Here is a 25,495-nt window from a genome sequence, read left to right on the forward strand (position 1 = left end):
GGATCGCAGCATGATCTCTAGCTTTAGAGGATCTTTTGTTCTACTTCACTTTGTCAGGCATGTCCTATTTAAGTGATTTCTTGATTGAGAACACGTGTGGCAGTAAACAGGGCTGTGTGGGGCTACGGAAATTGAACTCAGCTTCCCAAAGATGTGACAAATCACAGTTCATTTATGTTTTAAGGAGGGAGGGGCATCACTTTTTTCACACAGGGCCCTGTAGGTTTGGATTTCCTTTTCCCTTAATCATAAAAACCTTCCTTTTAAAAACTGCATTTTGTGTATACTTGTGCTATCTTTGTCTAATAGGAGTCTGCTGCTGACATTGGTATTGGGGTAATGTCCCCTAATTCTGTTAATATCCTCCATCCTGGTATGTATGGTCCCTCCTTCCTGGTATATGTGGCCCCCATCCCATCTTGGTATACGTGGCCCTCATCCCCATCCTGGAATGCATGGCACCCATTGATCCCCCATCCTGGTATTCATGGCACCCCTTTGATCTACCATCCTGGTATGCATGGCACCCCCTGATCCCCATCCTAGTTTTCATGGCACCCCTTGATCCCCCATCCTGGTATGCATGGCACCCCTTGATCCCCCATCCTGGTATGCATGGCATCCCTTGATCACCCATCCTGGTATGCATGACACCCCTTGATCCCCCATTCTGGTATGTATGGCACCCCTTGATCACACATCCTGGATATATACAGTAACAGACCAAAAGTTTGGACACACCTTCTCATTTAAAGATTTTTCTGTATTTTCAATGACTATGAAAATTGTACATTCACACTGAAGGCATCAAAACTATGAATTAACACATGTGGAATTATATACTTAACAAAAAAGTGTGAAACAACTGAAAATATGTCTTATATTATAGGTTCTTCAAAGTAGCCACCTTTTGCTTTGATGACTGCTTTGCACACTCTTGGCATTCTCTTGATGAACTTCAAGAGGTAGTCATCGGAAATGGTTTTCACTTCACAGGTGTGCCCTGTCAGGTTTAATAAGTGGGATTTCTTGCCTTATAAATGGGGTTGGGACCATCAGTTGTGTTGTGCAGAAGTCTGGTGGATACACAGCTGATAGTCCTACTGAATAGAATTTGTACTATGGCAAGAAAAAAAGCAGAAAAACACGTCCCCAGCATGACACACCCATTCAGGGCCAGCGTTAGGGCAGGCAGACTAGGCATCTGCCTGGGGCCTCCAGCCCGTGGCGTGCCGCTATAGGGCCCGTGAGTTCCCCCCGCATCGCGCATTGAACTGTATCGGTAGCGGGGGAATGACTGTGCCTGCAGAGTGGAGCTGCTCAGACGCTCTGCAGAGCATGGAGCAGCTGGAGAACGAGGAGAGGTGAGTATTGTATGTATTTGTTTTTTATACGTGGTGACCATAATACTGCAGAACTGGGGGGCTGCATTATACTCTATGGTTGGGGCCGAATTATACTTTATCGAGGACTATGGGTTGCATTATATTATATGTACTATATGTTTGGCTGCATTATACTATAGGGAGGCTGCATTATACTCTATTAAGGACTGAGGAGAATGCATTATACTATATGAAGGACTATGGGGAGTGCATTATACACTATGAAGGACTATGGAGAGTGCATTATACTAAAGGGAGGGCTATGGGGAGTGCATTATACTATAGGGAGGGCTATAGGGAGTGGCATTATACTATATGGATGGCTATTGGGAGTGCATTATACTATATGGAGGACTATGGGGAGTATATTATACTATATGGAGGGCTATGGGGAGTGTATTATACTATATGGAGGACTATGAGGTGCATTATACTATATGGAGGGCTATGGGGAGTGCATTATACTATATGGAGGACAATGAGGTGCATTATACTATATGGAGGACAATGAGGTGCATTATACTATATGGAGGGCTATGGGGAGTGTATTATACTATATGGAGGGCTATGGGGAGTGTATTATACTATATGGAGGGCTATGAGGTGCATTATACTATATGGAGGGCTATGGGGAGTTTATTATACTATATGGCGGACTATGAGGTTCATTATACTATATGGAGGACTATGAGGTGCATTATACTATGTGGAGGGCTATGGGGAGTGTATTATACTATTTGGAGGAATATGGGCCACATTATACAATATTGAGCGCTGTGGGGCACATTATACAATATGGAGGACTATGGGGAGTACATTATACTATAGGGAGGGCTATAGGGAGTGCATTATACTATATGGAGCGCTATGGGGCAGTGTATTATACTATATGGAGGGCTGTGGGGCAGTGTATTATACTATACAGAGGGCTATGGGAAGTGTATTATACTATATGGAGGACTATGGGGAATGTATTATACTATATTGAGGAATATGGGCCACATCATACAATATGGAGGGCTGTGGGCCACATTATACTATATGGAGGACTATTGGGAGTGCATTATACTATATGGAGGACTATGGGCCGTATATTATACTATATGGAGGACTTTGGGGAGTGCATTATACTATTTAGAGGGGTATGGGGAGTGTATTATACTATATGGCGGACTATGAGGTTCATTATACTATATGGAGGACTATGAGGTGCATTATATTATGTGGAGGGCTACGGGGATTGTATTATACTATTTGGAGGAATATGGGTCACATTATACAATATGGAGCTCTGTGGGGCACATTATACAATATTGAAGACTTTGGGGAGTGCATTATACTATAGGGAGTGTATTATACTATATGGAGGGCTATGGGGCAGTATATTATACTATATGGAGGGTTATGGGGCAGTGTATTATACTATATGGAGGGCTATGGGGCAGTGTATTATACTATATGGAGGGCTATGGGGAGTGTACTACACTATATGGCGGACTATGAGGTTCATTATACTATATGGAGGACTATGAGTTGTATTATACAATGTGGAGGGCTACGGGGAGTGTATTATACTATTTGGAGGAATATGGGTCACATTATACAATATGGAGCTCTGTGGGGCACATTATACAATATTGAAGACTTTGGGGAGTGCATTATACTATAGGGAGTGTATTATACTATATGGAGGGCTATGGGGCAGTATATTATACTATATGGAGGGTTATGGGGCAGTGTATTATACTATATGGAGGGCTATGGGGCAGTGTATTATACTATATGGAGGGCTATGGGGAGTGTACTATACTATATGGAGGACTATCAGGTGCATTATACTATATGGAGGGCTATGGGGAATGTAATTACTATATTGAGGAATATGGGCCACATTATACAATATGGAGTGCTGTGGGGCACATTATACAATATGAAAGACTATGGGGAGTGCATTATACTATATGAAGTACTATGGGGAGTATATTATACTATATGGAGGGCTATGAGGTGCATTATACTACACTGTGTTCCAAATTATTATGCAAATAATATTTTCTCAGATTTTCCCAAATTGCCTATATGAATGGCAGTCATTGTAATTTTCCAGTCAAATAACTATTAGAGTACAATTGAAAGGTTTTTGTACAATCTGCCTATGATAACAGTATATTTTTTAAAAAATAAAACACTCAAACTGCACTCAAAATGCATGTTCCAAATTATTATGCACAGCAGAGTTTTCAACCTTTTCATTTTAATAAAGAACAAAAAAATGGTCATTTTTGAAATTATAAGCATTAGCAGGTTATTACAAACTGAAATCAAACAGTTTTCAACTCAAAACTTTATTCTAGGTGATGTAATATTTGCACATAGGACCCCTTGTTCGAAAGGAGCTTCTGAACTCTCTCATTCATTGAATTTGTCAGGTTTTGGATGGTTTCTGCTTCAATTGTTTGCATGAGGACAGAATACGCTAACAGAGCTGTTGCTTAGATGTGAACTGCCTCCCGCCATCATAGACACTCCTTTTGATGATGCTCCAGAGGTTTTCAATGGGGTTGAGGTCAGGGGAGCATGGGGGTCACACCATAAATTTGTCCCCTTTTATGCCCATAGCAGCCAGAGATGCAGATGTGTTATGTGCAGCATGAGACGGGGCATTATCATGCATGAAATGATCTCGATGGTCCAGATGGATGGAATGGAGGATGGCTGGTTGATGGACACCCCATGCAAACACGGCTACGGCACCAACAAGGAGGAGACGGAGTAATGTTTTGGGCTGGAATCATGGGGAGAGAGATTGTCGGCCCTTTTAGGATCCCTGAAGGGGTAAAGATGAACTCCATAATGTATGTTGAGTTTCTCAAACAGTACTTCCTGCCATGGTTCAAGAAGAAGAACCGTGCATTCCGCAGCAAGATCATTTTCATGCATGATAATGCCCCGTCTCATGCTGCACATAACACATCTGCATCTCTGGCTGCTGTGGGTATAAACCGGGACAAACTTATTCAATGAATGAGAGAGTTCAGAAGCTCCTTTCGAACAAGGGGTCCTATGTGCAAATGTAACATCACCTAGAATAAAGTTTTGAGTTGAAAACTGTTTGATTTCAGTTTGTAATAACCTGCTAATGCTTATAATTTCAAAAATGACCATTTTTTTTGTTCTTTATTAAAATGAAAAGGTTGAAAACTCTGCTGTGCATAATAATTTGGAACATGCATTTTGAGAGCAGTTTGAGTGTTTTATTTTTTTTAAAATATACTGTTATCATAGGCAGTTTGTACAAAAACCTTTCAATTGTACTCTAATAGTTATCTGACTGGAAAATTACAATGACTGCAATTCATATAGGTAATTTGGGAAAATCTGAGAAAATATTATTTGCATAATAATTTGGAACACAGTGTATATGGAGGACTATGAGGTGCATTATACTATATGGAGAACTATGAGGTGCATTATACTATATAGAGAGCTATGGGGAGTGTATTATACTATTTGGAGGAATATGGGCCACATTATACAATATGGAGGGCTGTGGGGCACATTATACAATATGGAGGACTATGGGGAGTATATTATACTATATAGAGGGTTATGGGGAGTGCATTATACTATATTGAGGACTATGGGGACTATATTATACTATATAGAGGGTTATGGGGAGTGTATTATACTATTTGGAGGACTATGGGCCTCATTATACAATATGGGGGGCTCTGGGGCACATTATAAAATATGGAGAACTATGGCATGTATTATACTAAACAAGCAAAATGCTGCCTATTCATCGAGTAATTGGATTGTTTATGCCAGAACAAAAATCCTTGTTCTCAGCAGCACATCGCCCGGTGGATAACATGATGCTGTATGGGGACAGATTGATCTATTAGTGATTGTTCTGTATCCATCATTCTTCCTCAGCTGGTGTAAAGAGGTCGGGAAACAAGCGTCGAACGGCTTCAGTATTGTGGATTGCGCTCGTTTAGCGGCCTGATCTCAGCGCATGTAAATACAAGCTAAATGTTTGTGTGGTGCTGTATGTCAGCATTTGGGACCCCACTTTAAACTTTTCCCCAGGGCCCCACTTTATCTAAAATCGGCCCTGCACCCATTTAAATGGTTCCCGTCCGCTGCACAGACTGGGAGAGAGAGGGGAGACTATTTGTGGCTTATGTAGTGGTGCTCAGTTTTGTGGACATCGGAGGGAAAGTTTTCTTTTAATTTATGAAATTCAATTCATGTGCTAAATTTACAAAAATAATATTAGTAACAATTCAACTTTATTTTAATCCTTAGGTTATGGGTGAGGATCTTTTGGCAGAAAGAACAGAGGAAGGACAAACGGACACAAAAACCACTCAGACATTGGCCTCTTACATAATGCCGTCTGACGCCGAGTTCAGAGTCAAATGGTTTCAGAAAGCGACCACTTTCCTACTGAGCAGCGAGTAAAGATGATCAGCTCTCCGCCATCACTGACTGTCTGCCAACTGGAGCTTGTCCATCTCTAATCATTCCTGCTCAATGGGGGCGACAATATTTTTACTTCACAGTAATCCCTGACATCTTTTCGGAGTATATTGTATACATAGTGATATTTATACGGCTGGAGCACTTAGCAAATCAGATGGCATGCAGGTAGCGTTGTGCAAGATACAGTATGCCGTCCTGCTTCTATCATTAGAGGGTCCTGCTAGAGAACAGCGGCCACACTATTATACTGTGTCCAGAGTTACAAGAGTCTGTCAGATGTGGACTGCTACGTTGCAAAAAATACTTAATAAGTTATTTTTTTTCAAACTGGATTGATATGCAAAATATTTTTAATAAAATCATTTTCTTATACTTGCAGGGTTTCTGTTTATTCAGTAATGTTGTAGCTGTTTTCTCTCACGCTGTGGATGATTGTAAATGAATACAGTTTCCTACATAATCATTGCAGCGGATCAGTTAAAAACGGGTGCCGTATGTGTTGTACCCAGGGCCGGCATCACCACCCAGGCAAGAGCCTGGGCCCTGAGCGAGCAGGGGGCCCACTCACCCTCTGGGACACCAGCGCGCTATGGGGCCCATGAGTCGGCGGGGCCTGATGCCAGCGAATGGGCACTTGCACTGGGTCTTCCTCAGTGCTTTAAACTGTTTGCAATACTTACCTCTCCCTGTTCCTCTGCTGCTCCTCTGTCTTCTGCGTCTTCTTACTCTGTGACATCTCAGGGCAGAGGGCGCGATGACGTCACTACAGAGCGCCCTCTGCTGAGCAGTCCCAGTGCAGAGAGTCGGAAGACGCTGATGAGACAGGCCTGCTTCCAGCAAGGAGCGGTGAGTATTTGATTTTTTTTTTTATGTAAGGAGTATTATATGGGGCTCATTATCTATTGAACAATATATGGGGCCCATTATGTATGGAGTATTATATAGGGCCCATTATCTATGGAGCATTATATGGGGCCTATTCTTTATGGAGCAATATATTGGGCCCACTATTTATGGAGCAATATATAGGGCCCATACTGTGTGGAGCAATATATGGGGCCCATACTGTATGGAGCAATATTTGGGCTCCATTATTCTGTATGGAGCATTATATGGTACCCATTTTGTATGGAGCAATATATGGGGCTCATTTTACTTTATGGAGCAATATATGGGGTCCATTATACTGAATGGAGCAATATATGGGGATCATACTGTATGGAGCATTATATGCGGTCCATTATTCTGTATGGAGCAATATATGGTGCCCATAGTACTGGATGCAGGACCATGTGCTGCCCATAATACTATATGGAGGACCATGTGGTGTCCATAATATTGTATGGAGGACCATGTGGTGTCCATAATACTGTATGGAGGACCATGTGGTGTCCATAATACTGTATAGAGGACCATGTGGTGTCCATAATACTGTATGGAGGACCATGTGGTGTCCACAATACTGTATGGAGGACCATGTGGTGCCCATAATACTGTATAGAGGACCATGTGGTGCCCATAATACTGTATGGAGGACCATGTGGTGCCCATAATACTGTGTGGAGGACCATGTGGTGCCCATAATACTGTGTGGAGGACCATGTGGTGCCCATAATACTGTATATGGAGGACCACGTGGTGCCCATAATACTGTATATGGAGGACTACGTGGGGCCCATAATACTGTATAGAGGACTATATTGTCTGCACTGTGCGCTGGGAGGATTCGCCGGTTTCTGAGCTCTTGTAGACTTTACAATAGATATCACTCATGTAATGTGAGAAGTCAGTGAAATCTTTAGCATTGTACTATACCTATATTTCTGTGCATCATGAATCGTGGTAGGTGTGAAAGGGGCCCACTGAGACTTTTGCCCGGGGCCCATGAAATCCTGGAGCCGGCCCTGGTTGTGGCATCTATTTCTTTTTGTACTGTATGCATGAGTTTTAATGGCAAATTTCTTTCAAAAAACAGTGGGATAAACCGTCATCTGAACTTGTCCCTTAACTTACATTGGTCTGTGAGGTGATCTGAAAGCAGAAAATCCAATGCTGACTTCTATAACATTTGGGGTAACTTTCCCGCATTGGTCTCTACATAATCTGTGAATTCAGGGAACTGCTAGATCTGCAGCAGATAAGAGGGATTATATCAAAATGCCATCATGCAGACCAGCAAGTGACACATCGCTGGGATAAGGTCCTCTGCCCCGACTTGTTGCTTTTAGATTACATAGCAAAAACCTGATGACAGTTTCCCTGTAATAAAATATCAGAGCTTCTCACATGGGAAATACAGCGGGTGGCAGATACTGGCCTGGAATCCTGCAAATACACAGTACTGCCGTCGCCTATACAGTGCATTGTGAAAGGATTTGGCCCCCTTAAACTTTTCTACCTTTTGCCACATTTCTGGCTTCAAACATCTACTATATAATTGTCTTATCTCGTCTGTCTGTCCGTCCTGGAAATCCCGCGTCGCTCATTGGTCCGGCAGCGGCCAATCAGCGCCGCGGGATTTCTGAAAAAGGATGGCGGCCGTTAGCGGCTCATCTGGCGGACGGAGGTCAGCGACGATGCAGCGGGGAGATGAGCGGCGCTAGCAGCACAACTACCCCGACCGGCGCCGCTGACCTCCATGCGGCTAACGTCGGAAGATCAGCGGCTCGGCCCGCTGATCTCCCGACAGCAAGTGTGAACGGAGGACCGGGGAGCGGCGCCGCCGGTCGGGATGCTTCTGCTGCGAGTAGCCGCTCATCTCCCGGCTTCTCGCAGCAGAAAGAGCCGCACAAGCAGCGCCGCTCCCGGGCCCACACTAATACGACGCTGATTGGTCGCGGTGGCCGGCCGCGACCAATCAGCGAGATGGGCGGCAAATTTAAATGCCGCTCTGCTGATTGGTCGCGGTGGCCAACCGCGACCAATCAGCGAGATGGGTGGCAAATTTAAACGCCGCTCTGCTGATTGATCGCGGCCGGCCACCGCGACCAATGAGCGAGATGGGCGGCAAATTTAAACGCCGCTGTGCTGATTAATCGCAGCCAGCCACCGCGACCAATGAGCGAGATGGGCGGCAAATTTAAACGCCGCTCTGCTGATTAATCTTGGCCGGCCACCGCGACCAATCAGCGATATCGGCGGCAAATTTAAACGCCGCTCTGCTCATTGGTCGCGGCCGCCGGCCGGCCAAGACCAATCAGCGAGATGGGCGGCAAATGTAAACACCGCTGTGCTGATTCGTCGTGGCCGCCAGCCGCGACCAATCAGCGAGATTGGCGCCAAGCTTAAACAACGCTCTGCTGATTGGTCGCGGCCGCCGGCGACTGCTACCAATCAGCGATTTTGGCGCCAAATTTAAACACCGCTCTGCTCATTGGTCCCGGCCGCCGGCCGGCCAAGACCAATCAGCGAGATTGCCGGAAAATGTAAACAACGCTCTGCTGATTGGTCTATTTTATCGCCAAATTTAAACAAGCTCTCCCGTCCTCACTAACACAGTTCGCTGATTGGTCGCGGCCGCCACCCGTGACTAATCACCAATATTGCCGCCAAATTTAAACACCGTTTTGCTGATTAGTCGCGGTTGCCGGCCGCGACCAATCAGCGATTTTGGCGCCAAATTTAAACAACGTTCTGCTGATTGCGCCCGGTCGGCCGCATACATATTCTAGAATACCCGATGCGTTAGAATCGTGCCACCATCTAGTAAAGATATAAAATTCTATTTTTCTGGGGAAGAATCAACAACTAGTGGGACACAATCGTGAAGTGGAACGAAATTTATTTGCTATTTTAAACTTTTTTAACAAATTGAAAAGTGGGGCGTGCAATATTATTCGGCCCCCTTGAGTTAATACTTTTATAGTGCCACCTTTTGCTGCGATTACAGCTGCAAGTCGCTTGGGGTATGTCTCTATCAGTTTTGCACATTGAGAGGCTGAAATTCTTGCCCATTCTTCCTTGCAAAACAGCTCGAGCTCATTGAGGTTGGATGGAGGGCATTTGTGAACAGCAGTTTTCAGCTCTTTCCACTGATTCTCGATTGGATTCAGGTCTGGACTTTGACTTGGCCATTCTAACACCTGGATACGTTTATTTTCTAACCATTCCATTGTAGAGTTTGCTTTATGTTTGGGATCATTGCCTTGTTGGAAGATAAATCTTCTTCCCAGTCTCAGGTCTTTTGCAGACTCCAACAGGTTTTCTTCCAGAATGGTCCTGTATTTGGCTCCATCCATCTTCCCATCAATTTTAACCATCTTCTCTGTCCCTGCTGAAGATAAGCAGGCCCAAACCATGATGCGGCCACCACCATGTTCGACAGTGGGGATGGTGTTTTGAGGGTGATGAGCTGTGTTGCTTTTACGCCAAACATATCGTTTTGCATTGTGGCCAAAAAGTTCGATTTTGGTTTAATCTGACCAGAGCACCTTATTCTACATGTTTGGTGTGTCTCCCAGGTGGCTTGTGGCAAACTTCAAACGAGACTGTTTATGGATATCTTTGAGAAATGGCTTTCTTCTTGCCATTCTTCCATAAAGCCCAGATTTGTGCAGTGTACAACTGATTGTTGTCCTATGTACAGACTATCCCACCTCAGCTCTAGATCTCTGCAGTTCATCCAGAGTGATCATGGGCCTTTTGGCTGCATCTCTGATCAGTCTTCTCCTTGTTCGAGATGAAAGTTTAGAGCAGTGTTTCCCATACTCCAGTCCTCACAGACCCCACAGGTCATGTTTTCAGGATTTCCATAGTATTGCACAGGTGAGATAATTCCTGATGCCTTGATGATACTTCCATCACCTATGCAATACTAAGGGAATACTGAAAACACGACCTGTGGGGGTCCGTGAGGACTGGAGTTTGGGAAAAACTGGTTTAGAGGGACGGCCGGGTCTTGGTAGATTTGCATTGGTCTGATACTCCTTCTGACGCGCCCCCTGGGACATATTCCTTTTTGAGGGGAATACCCGGCACCGGATCAGATGGGGGGTTGTAGTCTCCGAGCGGCTGTGACCCGGCCCGTGCCCAGGGCGTCAAACTCAGTGTTATGTGGCAGTCCTACAGATGTTATTAAGAGTTCTTTTGTGTCGACTACGCCACCCGTTGTGATGCGGTCACTGTGGCCGCCGCTGCAGCAGGGTCCGCTGAGGCTGATGGTGCAGGTGCAGCTTGAGATGGTATAACCCCCAACGGGTGGGGTATAGCCTCAGGGGGGACAGGTGCAGAGGATGGGGGTTGTGGTGGTGCAGTGCAGACGGCAGTGAAGACAGAGTCGGGTTGTGCAGTTAAGGGTGTTTACTTACTGCAGATGTTGTACTGGTCACTCCAGCTTCGAGTGACCACCCGAGCCGTGCTGCGTCCACCAGGTCCTGGATCCAGCCAACCCCCAAACAAGTCCGGAGCGTGGCCCTGAGCTCTCCTTCTGTCCCGTTCTCTGGCCGTCCCCACCAGTGATCCACCTAGGTCCAGCTCCCTCGGGCCTTCTGTTGGGACACCCTTGGCCTTGGGTTCCCTGACTCTTCATGTGGTGTGCCTTCGGGGTGGATGTGGTGGGTGACCGTGGCAAACGCTGCCCACGGTCTCCGGTCTCTGGCTGGGGAATGTTTTTACCCCCACCAGCTTGGGTTCCGGTACCCTGATGCCGACTCTTCACCCGGGGTTTTAATTTGGGATCTTAGAGTCCTTTTCTTCTGTGCCTCTGGGTCTCTCTCTCTCCTCTCTCACTCTGGGTCTTTCCTTCTCCTCTGCTCGCTGACTTGTTCTCTGCATCTGACCCTGTTCTTAGTTGGTGCCCACCTTATATACACCCTCTATGTGTGAGCTCAGGTGACCAGCACCCAATGAGCTCCTAACTTTACCCAGGCTGCTCCCCCTATCTGCCCCTACACTACTTGGGATGTACCACCCCCCTCCCACTCCAGCCAGGAACAGACTCGGTCGTACCTGCACATTTCTAAGTGGGAGTACCGTCGGTCTGCTCCTCGGAAATGGGATGTGTGTAGTGCATGCAGCCTACCGAGCTCAGTTCCACACTCCATCCTTACCCGGGAGTGGAATATCACACCTCTGGATTGAGGTGCAATACCCCTGTAGCAGCCGAATCCTCAGGGTGCTACATTCCCCCCTGGTAAATCACAGCACGTCCTCGGGCTGTAAGACATAAACACCAAAGCATACAAATTTTTATAAACATATAAAACATATAAAACATTATATAAATAACATATCTTAGCAGATAAAACTTTCTCGTCGTCTCAGGCTCCTGGTTCCTCCTCCTCCGGACACTGTGCAACGTGTGTCCGGGAAAAGTGCGACAGTCTCTTAGAAAAACTGGTTTTCCTATAAAACCGGTAGGGGGCGCTTTAGGACGCGCAACTATTTACAGGGGAAGTTGGCCGCTCTCAGTCCTCGGCCAGGTAAGGAGGGAAAGGGAATGGCTGCTCACAGTCCTCAGCCTGTGGGATTAAGGGGTTAAACGGGTGAACAGTTCACTCAGCTGGTCCCAACGGGGACTATATTAGCAACAACAGTTTCAGTTTCTTTAGTACCCGGTCAGGTAACTTATTTACAGCTTCTGCTTCGCTGTCCTCAACGACGGCGTCCTCCTGCTCTTGCTTTGGGGATCTCAGCTTCAGACCCGTCCGGATCCTCTTGCTCTTCCTCCTCACATCGCAGCTCCTCCTCTGTCAGGCGATGCACATGGAGGGCGTAAGGTCCTTTGGCACACTTGTGCCGGGTAAAGGTGACCTCGTCCCCGATATAAAGGTCACGACCTCTGTGCCCCTCCGGCAGATGGGACTCAACGTCTCTGCGCGTTACAAAAACGTCGCCGGGGGTGTTGTGGTCTCTGATGAAGCCCCACCCATGCTGCATGTTGAACTTAATTACAGTCCCGGTGGTGCGGGGACTGTGCGCTGCACGGGGGTCTCTCCTGGCCCGGCTCTTCTGCTCCGCGCTCCTTACTTGAGCTCGCTGTTCCCGGACCCGCCTCTCTCTCCGCTCCCTCGCAAACTCCTCGAGCTGTTGGCGGCAGCACTCAGCACGCTCCGCTGCAGCTGCCCTGGTTTCCTGAGTGAACCCCATTAGATCTTCTCCGGTGGGGTCCCACTCAAACTGCGCTTCCGCTAGCGGGGGCGAGATCCTTATTACGGGCTTCGGAGCCGGAATCAGGGGTGCACACATGGCCCCAACTCTCCTCTGGTGCTCCAGTTCATAATATTTCTGGGGCCAGATGAAAGGCTGCCCGTCCGGCCACGTGTGCTGGGCAAACAAGTCCTCTCCCAGACGCGGCACCCTTGGTTTTACGGGTGCGGGCGCGGTGGTGGTGGCGCCCGGGTTGCCCAGGCCTTGCGGCCAGGCCTGGGGCACCTGGAAGGTGAAGGGCACCGTTAGGACGGCGGCACCCTGGGCTACCTGGCCTTGCGGCCAGGCCGGAGGCTCCGCGGAGATAGGGGGCGCTATTGGTATTGCGGCGCCCGGGGGTACTAGGCCTTGCGACCAGGCTGGTGGTACTTCCTGCTTGGTCACGCTCGGGGTCGAGGCGTGTGACGTCACAGGGGTCGCGGCGGCGGCTTCCGGTTGGGGCCTAGTCTGCGTCGGTGACATGGCGTTTTCGGGCACAGCAGGGGGACTTTCGGGCTCTGCGACGGGGAGCTGGGGCAGGTGGGCGGTGTCCCGGCTTGGGGTGTAGACGTCCCCTTTACCTGCCTCCATGCGTTCGGCTCCCTTCTCGGCGCCGTCTCCGGCCTTTGGTCCTCCCGCGCCATCCTCAGAGGCGGTCTGTCTCCTCATCTTGGCTGGCGTGCTCCGGGTCTTGGTTTCAGCTTGCTGGGCCATCTCCCGGCTCCATTCCGCCAATATCTCGCGCTGTACCCGGGCCATCCTCCGTGCGAGGCCCTCCAGGGCAGTCTGTGCACACTCCCGGTCTCGGGGGAGCTGTGCAAGGACCTCCACTAGGCCTAGTGGGGTCGTGGTGTCTAGCAGGCTCCTGACCAACGGGTCGGTGCTGCTCTGCTCTTCTTCCAGCAGGCTCCTGGCCAGCGGGCCGGTGCTGCTCTGCTCTCTCGCCATCTCCGGGTGAGATTCTCTGCTACTCTTCTCCAGGCTTCCTGCCTCCGGGTGCGCTCGCTCCAGACTGCTCCAGGCGGCACCCATCTTCGTTCTTTTCTTTCGTCTCCTCCCCCTTTGAGGGCGGTCCCGGGGCAACTCGGTGACTGTCAGCTCCAGGGGTAGCTCTTTCACGCTGACAGACACCTCCAGCATCACAGTCTCTGTTGGTGGGGGCGGTTTCCACTTTTGGCGCCATTTTCTGTCCCGGCCCACGATGGGAGGCGGCCTCTTGCCCTCCTTTGGCACGCCCATAATGGCGTCCGCTGCTCTTCCAAGGCGGGAAATCTTCGGATTTGGCGGGAAGCGTCGCCCAGTGGCGGGAAACTCTGCAGATGGCGGGAACAAGCTGGAAATGGCGGACAATCGGCGGGAAACGACCTGTGATGGGGTCCGATGGCGTGGACCCTCCGGAACCGGCGGGAGACTTCTTTCTGAGGTAAACTTGCACTTTTCTTCAGGCACGCAGTACCCGGTTGTTGTGGGCACGTAATCCTGCCGACTACGCCAAAGTTGACGCGCCCCCTGGGACATATTCCTTTTTGAGGGGAATACCCGGCACCGGATCAGATGGGGGGTTGTAGTCTCCGAGCGGCTGTGACCCGGCCCGTGCCCAGGTCGTCAAACTCAGTGTTATGTGGCAGTTCTACAGATGTTATTAAGAGTTCTTTTGTGTCGACTACGCCACCCGTTGTGATGCGGTCACTGTGGCCGCCGCTGCAGCAGGGTCCGCTGAGGCTGATGGTGCAGGTGCAGCTTGAGATGGTATAACCCCCAACGGGTGGGGTATAGCCTCAGGGGGGACAGGTGCAGAGGATGGGGGTTGTGGTGGTGCAGTGCAGACGGCAGTGAAGACAGAGTCGGGTTGTGCAGTTAAGGGTGTTTACTTACTGCAGATGTTGTACTGGTCACTCCAGCTTCGAGTGACCACCCGAGCCGTGCTGCGTCCACCAGGTCCTGGATCCAGCCAACCCCCAAACAAGTCCGGAGCGTGGCCCTGAGCTCTCCTTCTGTCCCGTTCTCTGGCCGTCCCCACCAGTGATCCACCTAGGTCCAGCTCCCTCGGGCCTTCTGTTGGGACACCCTTGGCCTTGGGTTCCCTGACCCTTCATGTGGTGTGCCTTCGGGGTGGATGTGGTGGGTGACCGTGGCAAACGCTGCCCACAGTCTCCGGTCTCTGGCTGGGGAATGTTTTTACCCCCACCAGCTTGGGTTCCGGTACCCTGATGCCGACTCTTCACCCGGGGTTTTAATTTGGGATCTTAGAGTCCTTTTCTTCTGTGCCTCTGGGTCTCTCTCTCTCCTCTCTCACTCTGGGTCTTTCCTTCTCCTCTGCTCGCTGACTTGTTCTCTGCATCTGACCCTGTTCTTAGTTGGTGCCCACCTTATATACACCCTCTATGTGTGAGCTCAGGTGACCAGCACCCAATGAGCTCCTAACTTTACCCAGGCTGCTCCCCCTATCTGCCCCTACACTACTTGGGATGTACCACCCCCCTCCCACTCCAGCCAGGAACAGACTCGGTCGTACCTGCACATTTCTAAGTGGGAGTACCGTCGGTCTGCTCCTCGGAAATGGGATGTGTGTAGTGCATGCAGCCTACCGAGCTCAGTTCCACACTCCATCCTTACCCGGGAGTGGAATATCACACCTCTGGATTGAGGTGCAATACCCCTGTAGCAGCCGAATCCTCAGGGTGCTACACTTCCATTTCAATATTATCGCTTGCACAGTGCTCCTTGAAATGTTTAAAACTTGGGAAATCTTTTTGTATCCAAATCCGGCTTTGAACTTCGCCACAACAGTATCTCAGACCTGCCTGGTGTGTTCCTTGGTCTTCATGATGCTCTCTGCACTTGAAACAGAACCCTGAGACTATCACACAGCAGGTGCATTTATAGGAGACTTGATCACACACAGGTGGATTCTAGTTATCGTTACCAGTCATTTAGGACAACATTGGATCAGTGGATTCTAGTTATCGTTACCAGTCATTTAGGACAACATTGGATCATTCAGAGATCCTCACTGAACTTCTGGAGTGAGTTTGCTGAACTGAAAGTAAAGGGGCCGAATAATATTGCACGCCCCACTTTTCATTTTTTATTTTTTTTAAAAAGTTTAAAATATCCAATAGATTTCATTCCCACTTGTTGATTCTTCCCAAAAAAATTTGAATTTTATATCTTTATGTTTGAAGCCAGAAATGTGGCAAAAGGTAGAAAAGTTCAACGGGGCCAAATCCTTTCACAATGCGCTGTATCTACCACTCGCCGACCTCCCTCTGTGAGAAGCTGATGGTTATTAATTATGGAATACAATGTTTTATTATAGCGGTGAGTGCTGCATTTGTAGCACCCTGAGGATTCGGCTGCTACAGGGGTATTGCACCTCAACCCAGAGGTGTGATATTCCACTCCCGGGCAAGGATGGAGTGTGGAACTGAGCTCGGTAGGCTGCATGCACTACACACATCCCATTTCCGGGGAACAGGCCGACGGTACTCCCACTTAGAAATGTGCAGGTACGACCGAGTCTGTTCCTGGCTGGAGTGGGAGGGGGGTGGTACATCCCATGTAGTGTAGGGGCAGATAGGGGGAGCAGCCTGGGTAAAGATAGGAGCTCATTGGGTGCTGGTCACCTGAGCTCACACATAGAGGGTGTATATAAGGTGGGCACCAACTAAGATCAGGGTCAGATGCAGAGGATCAGATGCAGAGAGTCAGTCAGATGCAGACGATCAGATGCAGAGAGTCAGTCAGATGCAGAGGATCAGATGCAGAGAGTCAGTCAGCTGCAGAGAACAAGTCAGGAGCAGAGGAGAGAAGAAAGACAAAGACCCAGAGTGAGAGAGGAGAAAAGAGAGAGACCCAGAGCACAGAAGAGAAGGACTCTGAGATCCCAACTAAAAGCACCGGGTGAAGAGTCGGCATCAGGGTACCGGAACCCAAGCTGGTGGGGGTAAAAACATTCCCCAGCCAGAGACCGGAGACCGTGGGCAGCGTCTGCCACGGTCACCCATCACATCCACCCCGAAGGCACACCACATGAAGGGTCAGGGAACCCAGGGCCAAGGGTGTCCCAACAGAAGGCCCGAGGGAGCTGGACCTAGGTGGATTACTGGTGGGGACGGCCAGAGAACGGGACAGAAAGAGAGCTCAGGGCCACGCTCCGGACTTGTTTGGGGGTTGGCTGGATCCAAGACCTGGTGGACGCAGCACGGCTCGGGTGGTCACTAGCAGCTGGAGTGACCAGTACAACATCTGCAGTAAGTAAACACCCTTAACTGCACAACCCGACTCTGTCTTCACTGCCGTCTGCACTACACCACCACAACCCCCATCCTCTGCGCCTGTCCCCTCTGAGGCTATACCCCTCCCGTTGGGGGTTATCCCACCAAGCTGCGCACCCACCATCAGCCTCAGCGGACCCTGCTGCAGCGGCGGCCACAGTGACCGCATCACAACGGGTGGCGTAGTCGACACAAAAGAACTCTTAATAACATCTGTAGGACTGCCACATAACACTGAGCTTGACGCCCTGGGCACGGGCCGGGTCACAGCCGCTCGGAGACTACAACCCCCCCCATCTGATCCGGTGCCGGGTATTCCCCTCAAAAAGGAATATGTCCCAGGGGGCGCGTCAACTTTGGCGTAGTCGGCAGGATTACGTGCCCGCAACACCCGGGTACTGCGTGCCTGAAGAAAAGTGCAAGTTTACCTCAGAAAGAAGTCTCCCGCCGGTTCCGGAGAGTCCACGCCATCGGACTCCATCACCAGTCGTTTCCCGCTGATTGTCCGCCATTTCCAACTTGTTCCCGCCATCTGCAGAGTTTCCCGCCACTGGGCGACGCTTCCCGCCAAAACCGCAGATTTCCCGCCTTGGAAGAGCAGCGGACGCCATTATGGGCGTGCCAAAGGAGGGCGAGAGGCCGCCTCCCATCGTGGGCCGGGACAGAAAATGGCGCCAAAAGTGGAAACCGCCCCCACCAACAGAGACTGTGATGCTGGAGGTGTCTGTCAGCGTGAAAGAACTACCCCTGGAGCTGACAGTCACCGAGTTGCCCCGGGACCGCCCTCGAAGTGGGAGGAGACGAAAGAAAAGAACGAAGATGGGTGCCGCCTGGAGCAGTCTGGAGCGAGTGCACCCGGAGGCAAGTAGCCTGGAGAAGAATATCGGAGGAGCTCACCCGGAGATGTCCAGAGAGCAGAGCAGCACCGGCCCGCTGGCCAGGAGCCTGCTGGAAGAAGAGCAGAGCAGCACCGACCCATTGGTCAGGAGCCTGCTGGACACCACGACCCCACTAGGCCTAGTGGAGGTCCTTGCACAGCTCCCCCGAGACCGGGAGTGTGCGCAGACTGCCCTGGAGGGCCTCGCACGGAGGATGGCCCGGGTACAGCGAGAGACATTGGCGGAGTGGAGCCGTGAGATGGCCCAGCAAACCAAGACCCGGAGCACGCCAGCCGAGAAGAGGAAGGAGACCGCCTCTGAGGATGGCGCGGGAGGACCCAAGGCCGGAGACGGCGCTGAGGAGGGAGCCGAACGCATGGAGGCAGGTAAAGGGGACGCCTATACCCCAAGCCGTGACACCGCTTACCTGCCCCAGCTCCCCGTCGCAGAGCCCGAAAGTCCCCCTGCTGTGCCCGAAAACGCCATGTCACCGACGCAGACTAGGCCCCAACCGGAAGCCGCCGCCGCGACCCCTGTGACGTCACACGCCTCGACCCCGAGCGTGACCAAGCAGGAAGTACCACCAGCCTGGTCGCAGGGCCTAGAATTCCCGGGCGCCGCAATACCAACAGCGCCCCCTACCTCCGCGGAGCCTCCGGCCTGGTCGCAAGGCCAGGTAGCCCAGGGCGCCGCCGTCCTAACGGTGCCCTTCACCTTCCAGGTGCCCCAGGCCTGGCCGCAAGGCCTGGGCAACCCGGGCGCCACCACCACCGCGCCCGCACCCGTGAAACCAAGGGTGCCGCGTCTGGGAGAGGACTTGTTTGCCCAGCACACGTGGCCGGACGGGCAGCCTTTCATCTGGCCCCAGAAGTATTACGAACTGGAGCACCAGAGGAGGGTTGGGGCCATGTGTGCACCCCTGATTCCGGCTCCGAAGCCCATAATAAGGATCTCGCCCCCGCTAGCGGAAGCGCAGTTTGAGTGGGACCCCACCGGAGAAGATCTAATGGGGTTCACTCAGGAAACCAGGGCGGCTGCAGCGGAGCGTGCTGAGTGCTGCCGCCAACAGCTCGAGGAGTTTGCGAGGGAGCGGAGAGAGAGGCGGGTCCGGGAACAGCAAGCTCAAGTGAGGAGCGCGGAGCAGAAGAGCCGGACCAGGAGGGACCCCCGTGCAGCGCATTGTCCCCGCACCATCGGGACAGTGATAAAGTTCAACCAGCAGCACGGGTGGGGCTTCGTTAGAGACAACAACACCCCCGGCGACGTCTTTGTCACGCGCAGAGACGTGGAGTCCCATCTGCCGGAGGGGCACAGAGGTCGTGACCTCTACATCGGAGACGAGGTCACCTTCACCCGGCACAAGTGTGCCAAAGGACCTTACGCCCTCCACGTACACCGCCTGACGGAGGAGGAGTTGCGGTGCGAGGAGGAGGAGCAAGAGGACCCGGACGGGTCTGAAGTTACCACCAGCAAAAAGCAAAGAGCAGGAGGAAGACGCCGTTGAGTGCGGCAGAGAAGTGCTGTAAATAAGTTACCCAATCGGGGTATAAAGAAACTGAAACTGTTGTTGCTAATATAGTCCCCGTTGGGACCAGCTGAGTGAACTGTTTACCCGTTAACCCCTTAATCCCACAGGCTGAGGACTGTGAGCAGCCATTCCCTTCCCTCTACCTGGCCGAGGACTGAGAGCGGCCAACTTCCCCTGTATATAGTTGCGCGTCCTAAAGCGCCCCCTACCGGTTTTATAGAAAACCAGTTTTTCGAAGAGACTGTCGCACTTTTCCCGGACACACGTTGCACGGTGTCCGGAGGAGGAACCTGAAACAAGAGACGACGAGAATGTTTATATGAAAAGTTTTATATATATAATGTTTTATATGTTTTATTATGTTTATATGAAAATTTTGTATGTTTTTGGTGTTGTTTTTGTCTTACAGCCCGAGGACGTGCTGTGATTTACCAGGGGGGAATGTAGCACCCTGAGGATTCGGCTGCTACAGGGGTATTGCACCTCAACCCAGAGGTGTGATATTCCACTCCCGGGCAAGGATGGAGTGTGGAACTGAGCTCGGTAGGCTGCATGCACTACACACATCCCATTTCCGGGGAACAGGCCGACGGTACTCCCACTTAGAAATGTGCAGGTACGACCGAGTCTGTTCCTGGCTGGAGTGGGAGGGGGGTGGTACATCCCATGTAGTGTAGGGGCAGATAGGGGGAGCAGCCTGGGTAAAGTTAGGAGCTCATTGGGTGCTGGTCACCTGAGCTCACACATAGAGGGTGTATATAAGGTGGGCACCAACTAAGATCAGGGTCAGATGCAGAGGATCAGATGCAGAGAGTCAGTCAGATGCAGAGGATCAGATGCAGAGAGTCAGTCAGATGCAGAGGATCAGATGCAGAGAGTCAGTCAGCTGCAGAGAACAAGTCAGGAGCAGAGGAGAGAAGAAAGACAAAGACCCAGAGTGAGAGAGGAGAAAAGAGAGAGACCCAGAGCACAGAAGAGAAGGACTCTGAGATCCCAACTAAAAGCACCGGGTGAAGAGTCGGCATCAGGGTACCGGAACCCAAGCTGGTGGGGGTAAAAACATTCCCCAGCCAGAGACCGGAGACCGTGGGCAGCGTCTGCCACGGTCACCCATCACATCCACCCCGAAGGCACACCACATGAAGGGTCAGGGAACCCAGGGCCAAGGGTGTCCCAACAGAAGGCCCGAGGGAGCTGGACCTAGGTGGATTACTGGTGGGGACGGCCAGAGAACGGGACAGAAAGAGAGCTCAGGGCCACGCTCCGGACTTGTTTGGGGGTTGGCTGGATCCAGGACCTGGTGGACGCAGCACGGCTCGGGTGGTCACTAGCAGCTGGAGTGACCAGTACAACATCTGCAGTAAGTAAACACCCTTAACTGCACAACCCGACTCTGTCTTCACTGCCGTCTGCACTACACCACCACAACCCCCATCCTCTGCGCCTGTCCCCTCTGAGGCTATACCCCTCCCGTTGGGGGTTATCCCACCAAGCTGCGCACCCACCATCAGCCTCAGCGGACCCTGCTGCAGCGGCGGCCACAGTGACCGCATCACAACGGGTGGCGTAGTCGACACAAAAGAACTCTTAATAACATCTGTAGGACTGCCACATAACACTGAGCTTGACGCCCTGGGCACGGGCCGGGTCACAGCCGCTCGGAGACTACAACCCCCCCCATCTGATCCGGTGCCGGGTATTCCCCTCAAAAAGGAATATGTCCCAGGGGGCGCGTCACATTCACTTCTTACACTCATTCATGTGGATTTGTCTGATTAGTGACCTGCACCAGCTTATATCATGGGGCTGCTCAAAGTATAACAATTTACCAAAAAGGTGTGGTCTGTTTATTTTCTTTTGGTTTCCATTTTTTTTTACTTTTTTTTTTTTCTTTACCTGGATCTTTCTGTAAAAAATAAATAAATAAAAAATAAAATATAGTCAACCTCTGGTATGCTCTACTACCATGAGATCCCCAGAATAAAGGCAGAATTTAATAAAGGGTTACACATTTATCCAAGACATTGAAAGTTATGGTTAAAAAGGTAAAAAGACTTTTCTTTTTTTGCAGCAAAATTGGCTACAATTGCCCAGACAGGTTATATTTGCCCACAGCGTCGGACTGGGGAGACTGGGGCCCACCCTACAGCTAGATGCAGATACCTGTTAGCCTTTATCCCCGTTATAGTGGAACCTCGACTGTAAAACACAGGCGGCTCCTGCACATCTACTGTGCGCACAGCACAACTGGGATGTACAATTACGGTAGTTTGCATTAAAGGGCTTCTTTGGTGAAAACAAGTTATCACCGATCCATGGGCTCCTCAGGATTGGTGATAACTTAATGATCGTTTGGGTCCGACCATTGGAAACCGCACTGATCAGAATTGGGAAGTTTTATCCCTGACAGGACACTTTTATCCCCATTTTAAAATGCAGCGGCAGGTGGGACGTCTGACCGCAGATCCATTTATTCTCTTTGGGGCTTCCAGAAAAAAACAAGAGCAGCGCTCGCAGCCATTGAGGGAATGAATGGATCAGTGGTGAAGTCGCACATGCTGCTCCAGTCTAGTGGGGATAAAAGCTCCACATTCTACCAATCGGTGCGGGTCCCGGCAGTCAGACCCCCACCAATCAATACCTTATCACTTATCCTTTGGAAAGGTGATTACTTGTTTTCACAGTAGATTTTCTGTAAATGCATCTTGTTCCAAGTATTTAATCACAAATCTAAATAAAGATTATTCTCCTAATTAATATCTGAGAGAACAATTGACTGCTATACACTACACAATCCACTTTTTCAAGACCAATAATACCACATTCAAGGGAGAATAATCCCACGTAGAAGGGAGAAATACAGCCACACCGTGACCAGACCACATATTACCACCACATAGTGACCGAATAATACCACATATTGTATAAGGGACAAATATCGCCACACCATGACCAGACCAGATTTTACCAGCATATAGAGACCAAATTATTCCACATAGAAGGGAGAACTACCGTCACACCGTGAGCAGACCACATATGACCACCACATAGTGACCGAACAATACCACATACTGTAAAAGGGAGAAATATCGCCACACCATGACCAGACCAGATATTACCAACATATAGCGACCAAATAATTCCACATACAAGGGAGAAATACCACCACACCATGTCCACACCACATAGTGACCAAATAATAACACATACAGGGATAAATACCACACCATGACCGGACCAGATATTACAACATAGTGACCGAATATTACAATACTGATCATTAATGAAATGTCCTCGGATGCACATTCAGTTGAAACCAGTGGGCCCCCTCTACGTCCTGCTCAGGGTCCTGCCAAGGATCCTGGCCCACCGGATAATCGTCCAGTGTCCCGGTGCTCCAGTCAGACCCTGTTTGCCCACCAAACTCATCCATTTAAATGTCTGATTTTAGAGTTTGCATTGTGTTCCTTTTCTTTGCTTATAAAAACGTAATAATTATAGTCTATGGACCTTTTCTGATGCTGATGGTTCACAAAAGAAATTTGAGACATGTTTGATTGTAATCTGATTTGCAGATAAAACTGGCCCATTCAAATGATTGGATTGTCAAAAAAAAGATACATTTGCATCCTTGTTCTGTATGTTTTTCACTGACTAATGTTAGAAGTTTGTAAATCTTCATCACTTTTTTTCTCTCATCAATAGGTGGCAGAAAATGTCATTTTTCAACATGAGGAGAGAAAACTTCCTTCCATCACTTTACCTGATGGGCCCATGTGTCAGATCAGCACAGAAGCAAATAGGCAGCAATTGCTTATTTTTAACTCCTCTTTAGCTCATAATGTGGAGTAACATTGTGTGGATCAGACACACAAAAACTCTGTTCAAAGGTCGGCTTAGGGTTTACTTCATGTACACACAAATTGCCAAAGGCAAATAGAGATCCCTTAATAAAGACCGAAATATAAAACATAACTTTTATTTTGATTATTAGATATAATAACGGAAAATATAACACACACTTAAGCCCCCGTCTCACATAGCGAGATCGCTGCTGTGTCACGGTTTTGGTGACGCAACAGCGACCTCACCAGCGATGTCGCTATGTGTGACACTTTGCAGCGATCAGGCCCCTGCTGTGAGGTCGCTGATCGCTGCAAAGTGTCCTGGACCATTTTTTGGTCGTTGCTCTCCCGCTGGTCAGCACACATCGCTGTGTGTGACCAGCGGGAGCAGCGATCAGGCTGGTAACCATGGTAAACATCGGGTTACTAGGGGCACACATGCACTGTAGCAGAGTGGTAAGCATGATAAACAATTGGTTACTAGGTGCGCGTGTGCCACTAGTAACCTGATGTTTACCATAGTTACCAGCCTGCTCCTGCTTCAGCAGGCTCGTAACCAGGAGCAGGACATCGTGGAAAAATTCTTTCCACGATGTCGCTGCTCCCCTGATCGTTGGTGAGCCTGCCTGTTTGACAGCTCACCAGCGACCACATAGCGACGCAGCAACGATCCCTGACAGGTCGTATCGTTGTCGGGATCATGCAGCGTCGCTAAGTGTGATGGGGCCTTTAAAATCACACAGTACTGGATGTTTCTGATAATTCAGCGCTGGGTTATATGAGCCATAACTATTAAAGTGCTTGTGCTTCTGTTATGGCAGTTGTGTATCGAGGGCTTATTTGTCTAATATATTATTCTTCAGAATAAATCACCACCAATAGTGAGTCCTCAATATAATCCTACTCGGTATACACTATTCACTTTATTATGAGGGCTTATTTATCAGGAAATTGGATAAAAGGGATTATGCTATACGTAGCAAGAGAAAACTGCTTCTATGTACAACTACACTGCTCATCCCGGTGTTCAGCCGTCTCTCCAGTCTCTATATATAGAAAACTATTTGGATCACAATAGATATCTTTTCATATCCAAATGAGCCTTATTCGGCAATATTTGGTTTCATTCATTAGTGGGCAGTGAGGTAAATGCTTCTACTGCCGCCCTTGTATCTCATCTATTAGACTTATGAGCTGTAGCACTTATTTATCATTGTAGTGCTTTTCAATGGTCATACAATAGGGCTTCTTGTAGCATGCATTCTTACCTGTAGCAGCTACTCCAAACCATAAAATGTACTGATTTATATCAATTGTATATAAAGCGGAAATCATACTGCTCCTGTTATTCAGCCCTTGTATTTTGATCAACAGTTACTAATACAATATGATGTACCACCCGGCCCGGCACCTAGAATGACATCCCCACAAAGCCTCACTACACAGTATTATGTCCTCACAGAACGATATGCTCACACAGCCCCCTTACACAGTATTGTCCCCACAAAGTTCCCTTAAACAGTATTCTGCACCCTGTGACAGTCACTGGTGTTATATGCAAGAGGAGGTATGTGTCACTCCGGCTGCTAGCTTGTGTGAACTGAAACCTACAAACTTTCCTCCAGCATGTTATATGTTGGGGGTTAATTCCTAAAGGGTGTGGTTTTATGTGAATGGCAAAGAGGGTGGGAGGTCATTCACCCTATGTCCCCTCAGGGTGTAGCTGAGCAAGCTTAAATGCTCAGTCACTGTTTTTTTTTCTGTAGTGTGTGGTCTGGAGAGTGAATTTTCCAGGCTGTGTTTGCCAGAGAGCAACACCGAAGGAATGGTGTTTGGGGCACTTCACTGTGCTGCTTTGAGTGGGCAAAGCCTCACTAATGGACTCTGCTATACTTTATCTTTTGTTTTCCCGTTAACCCAGAGAGGGCCTGTTTATTTTTGTGGAACGCTGCTGGAGTTTATGCCATAC

Source organism: Phyllobates terribilis, unplaced genomic scaffold (assembly GCF_046119375.1).
Source record: "Phyllobates terribilis strain yellow unplaced genomic scaffold, ASM4611937v1 Scaffold_8__6_contigs__length_399053987, whole genome shotgun sequence".
Lineage (NCBI taxonomy): Eukaryota > Metazoa > Chordata > Amphibia > Anura > Dendrobatidae > Phyllobates > Phyllobates terribilis.